This window comes from Anabrus simplex, chromosome 4 (genome assembly GCF_040414725.1).
Source record: "Anabrus simplex isolate iqAnaSimp1 chromosome 4, ASM4041472v1, whole genome shotgun sequence".
Taxonomy (NCBI): domain Eukaryota; kingdom Metazoa; phylum Arthropoda; class Insecta; order Orthoptera; family Tettigoniidae; genus Anabrus; species Anabrus simplex.
Window position 1 is genome coordinate 295,787,024 of NC_090268.1, and position 4,265 is coordinate 295,791,288.

A 4,265-nucleotide genomic window follows, 5' to 3' on the forward strand; every position below is an offset into this window, starting at 1 on the left:
CAAAACTCACGGGCTAAAATTAGTAACAAATAGTCTCAAAACTCACGAACACAAACTGGTCGCTAAAGTAAACATTCTAATGAGTTCCAAAACTCACGAATACAAACTGGTCACTAAAGTAAACATTCTAATGAGTCTCAAAATTCACGACTCCGGACAGCAGGTGCTTGCGATGACCGCAGGAGGGACGAGCTGCGCGATGAATCACGCTTCCCTTCAACCCATGTTTTTCCACCGACTTTTAGAATGGTATTTCCCATGTACTATTAACAGGAATTATCATCCTACCAAAGATCAAATTCCCCAAGTGTAACACTGATCTACCGAACCCGGGACCCCCTGGACCCCTTGGACCAAAGGCCAGCATGCTAACTATTCATGAATAAAGCCGGACGACATCAAATTAAAGTAGGTATATTGCCCGCTGTCAGTAAAAAGAAACTGTCTGTTGGTAGTACTGGGGCTTAGATCCATTATGCGGCCAAGGCGGCATTTACTTCAATAAGGAATTTTATTTAGAGATATACATCAAGACAGTTAATTCACTCATTTAGTTTCAACATTTGGAGATTCATTTGGAAAAAAGGCGTGTTTCTATTTTTCGTAAGAGTTCATCTATTCGCTTATTTCAGTCGATTATCTACCCGACACACTTAAAGAGAAAAATTTATTCATGGCGCATATAACTGAATGATATTTGAAACTCATTCCATTATTTGATTTGATTATTCATTCGATTATTTAAATAATCGGATAGAAGTGATTGGATTATTAAAAGTATTCCATTATCCCATCACTAATAGGGTGGACATTTATCCACTCAAAGAAGAACTGGCCCTGCTCGTGAGTTTTGAGACTGGCCCAGGTAGAGAAACCTGTTCTTACTAATCCTCTTCCTGGAATTCGTGAGTTTTGAGACTGACCAAGGTAGAGAAACTTGCTCTTAAAAATCCTTTTCCTGGAATTCGTGAGTTTTGAGACTCGTGAGTTTTGAAACTCGTGAGTTTTGGGACGACACGAGTCAAGCGTGAGTTTTGAGTTCAATAAGAGGGGAGATATTACGAAATTCGAGCCTAAAATGAATGCGGGGAAGTACCTAACGAGTGATGTTATCAATAAAACGTCACGCAGTGAGACGAAAATAGAGCTTTTCGGTACGAATATATTATGCAATATTAATCATTATTGTTCATTTTCCTTAGAGTTAGTTTAGAAGAAATTTCGGAAGCTTTTTTTTTTTTGTGGGGGGGGGGTTCTGGTGTGTTGTAAGAAATCAGGAGATCTCCTGAAATTTCGGGAGACCTGGCAACACTGTTACAGTGCTCAGTGTATTATGTTTTTGCAAGTTTATAATTAATAGCAGGCATCATAGCCCGGCTATTTAATTTATTTATTTATTTATTTATTTATTTATTTACAGAAAGTCATAAATAAATAAATAAATAGCCGGGCTGAGTGGCTCAGACGGTTGAGGCACTGTCTTCTGACCTCAACATGGCAGGTTCAATCCTGGCTCAGTCTGGTGGTATTGGAAGGTGCTCAAATACGTCAGCCTCGTGTCGGTAGATTTACTGGCACGTAAAAGAACTCCCGCGGGACTAAATTCCGGCACCTCGGCGTCTCCGAAGACCGAAAAAGTAGTTAGTGGGACGTAAAGCCGATAACATTATTATTAATAAATAAATAAATAAATAAATAAATAAATAAATAAATAAATAAATAAACCTGGGTTAGTGTGATTAGCTGCCACCCCCGGAGGCCCGGGTTCGATTCCCGGCTCTGCCACGAAATTTGAAAAGTGGTACGAGGGCTGGAACGGGGTCCACTCAACCTCGGGGGGTCAAATGAGTAGAAGTGGGTTCGATTCCCACCTCAGCCATCCTGGAAGTGGTTTTCCGTGGTTTCCCCATTTCTCCTCCGGGCAAATGCCGGGATGGTACCTAACTTAAGGCCACGGCCGCTTCCTTCCGTCTTCCTTCTCTATCCCTTTCAATCTTCCTCCCCCCCCCCCCGCAAGGCCCCTGTTCAGCATAGGTGAGGTCGCCTGGGCGAGGTACTGGTCATCCTCCCCAGTTGTATCCCCGACCCAGAGTGTGCAGCTTCAGGACAGGTTTTCGAGGTGGGATCCCTCGCTGAGTCCGAGGGAAAAACCGACCCTGGAACGTAAACAGAAGAAGAAGAAGAATAAGAAACCTTGAACTGTATATTCTGGTACAAGTAGGCCTGCTTAGCAGCACCAGTGCCTGACTCAGTTAGGATTTGTAAGTCTCCATTGTACGCTCACGGATTGTGAGTACCTGGGACCCCCTTCAACTTTGAACATAGCTGGTAATGGTGTAACTATCTTTATATTGCAATTGAAAAGAAGTATCATTCATCCAGTCACTCACACGCATTACGTACTTGCCTTTGAATCCAACACTGTCGGCAAAATTCTAGTCACGCACGGCTGTACTAATGAACTTCCGTAACGCGAAGCATTGTTAACCGGATTGTGAAACGAACTGGGACGTTCGTCTCGGAGATTAGAATGGATGCCTTTTTTCAACTTAAGAATAAAATCATGATGAGGTATTCGTCCTAGCAATGCCATGGTTTCTGTCTAAATATTGCCATAATATCCCCACCCCACCCCACCTCAGTAAATTCTCGGAGTTGTCTGGTATCGATCCGGGTCCTCTCACATGCTAAGCGAGTGTTGTACCGACAGTGAGCTGACTTCATCCCAATTACTTGCGAGGTCTTGGATTATTACCACCACACCCAGATGGCGTGTCGTGGTCGACCTAGCTCCACTGATCACTTTCACCAGAGCATGCGAAACGAGATACGTTTTGGAACATGATAGTTGATGCAGGCACGGTACAGTAACTGGGGGCGTAGCTCAGATGGTAGAGCGCTCGCTTAGCATGTGAGAGGTACCGGGATCGATACCCGGCGCCTCCAGAAAATTTATTCCCCATTAAATTAATCCTTCGTTTTTTGTTTCTGCCACTTCCGGAGGGATAATTGTATGTCTGTTATTATTTTTATTATTTGTTTTTAGAATTGAGTCTATATGGACTGCGTTTTAACAACCAATCTCATTTTCAATGTCTGTGTCTTGTTCGTCCGCCGACTTTGACATCCTGCCAGTATCACTTGGGCCCGTTGATCAGCGCTTTCTTCCGCTCCTCTGGTAAAGGGCCTCTCCGTCTTCTGGGTTCTGTCTCCACCATAAAACCCTGACAGCTTTACAGCATCCTTCTGAAACTAACCCTGTCGCTGATTTCATTCTCCGTCCGACTCGTTGGCTGAACGGTCAGCGTACTGGCCTTCGGTTCAGAGGGTCCCGGGTTCGATTCCCGGCCGGGTCGGGGATGTTAACCTTAATTGGTTAATTCCAATGGCACGGGGGATGGGTGTTTGTGTTATCTTCATCATTTCATCCTCATCACGGCGCGCAGGTCGCCTACGGGAGTCAAATAGAAAGACCTGCACCTGGCGAGCCGAACCCGTCCTGGGATATCCCGGCACTAAAAGCCATACGACATTTCATTTCAATTAATTTCATTCTCCGCAATGCCCACCTCTCTCAGGTCTTTCTCACACTTAGATGCCTTTGGTTTTAGAAAATTCCAGATTATCTTTGTGAGGCGGTCATTGTTCATACGGAAGATGTACCCATAAAACAGGAATCTTCTCTCTCTAATTGCTGTTCTTGTCGGTTCCAACTTGCTGTATACTTCTTTCTTGCATTTCAGTCGAACCTGCCCGTCAACCCATCTGTTGCCTAAGATCTTCCATAATAGCCTGCGTTCTCTTTTAAGTAGTCAATTGACTAGTCCTTTCGATTCATGCACAGGGTCTCCGAAACATATAAACCTTCTGGTAGGGTCTCCGAAACATATAAACCTTCTGGTATAACAACAGTGCTGTAATGTCTTAATTTGACTCCGAAACTCAGCATATTCTTATTATGGATGTTTTTAGTCAATTGGAACGCTCGCGTCCGCCTCTGTGGCGTAATGGTTAGCGTGATTAGCTGCCACCCCGGGGGCCCGGGTTCGATTCCCGGCTCGGCCACGAAATTTGAAAAGTGGTGCGAGGGCTGGAACGGGGTCCACTCAGCCTCGGGAGGTCAACTGAGTAGAGGTGGGTTCGATTCCCACCTCAGCCATCCTCTAAGTGGTTTTCCGTGGTTTCGCACTTCTCCTCCAGGCGAATGCCGGGATGGTACCTAACTTAAGGCCACAGCCACTTCCTTCCCTCTTCCTTGCCTATCC

General features: G+C 44.8%; 1 non-coding gene across 1 annotated transcript; it reads left to right on the plus strand.

Moving 5' to 3' along the window:
• The first annotated feature begins 2,873 nt into the window (after positions 1-2,873).
• Positions 2,874-2,946, plus strand: TRNAA-AGC (transfer RNA alanine (anticodon AGC)). Its single transcript has one exon. It is a non-coding gene; the product is annotated as a tRNA-Ala (tRNA).
• Positions 2,947-4,265: the final 1,319 nt, after the last annotated feature.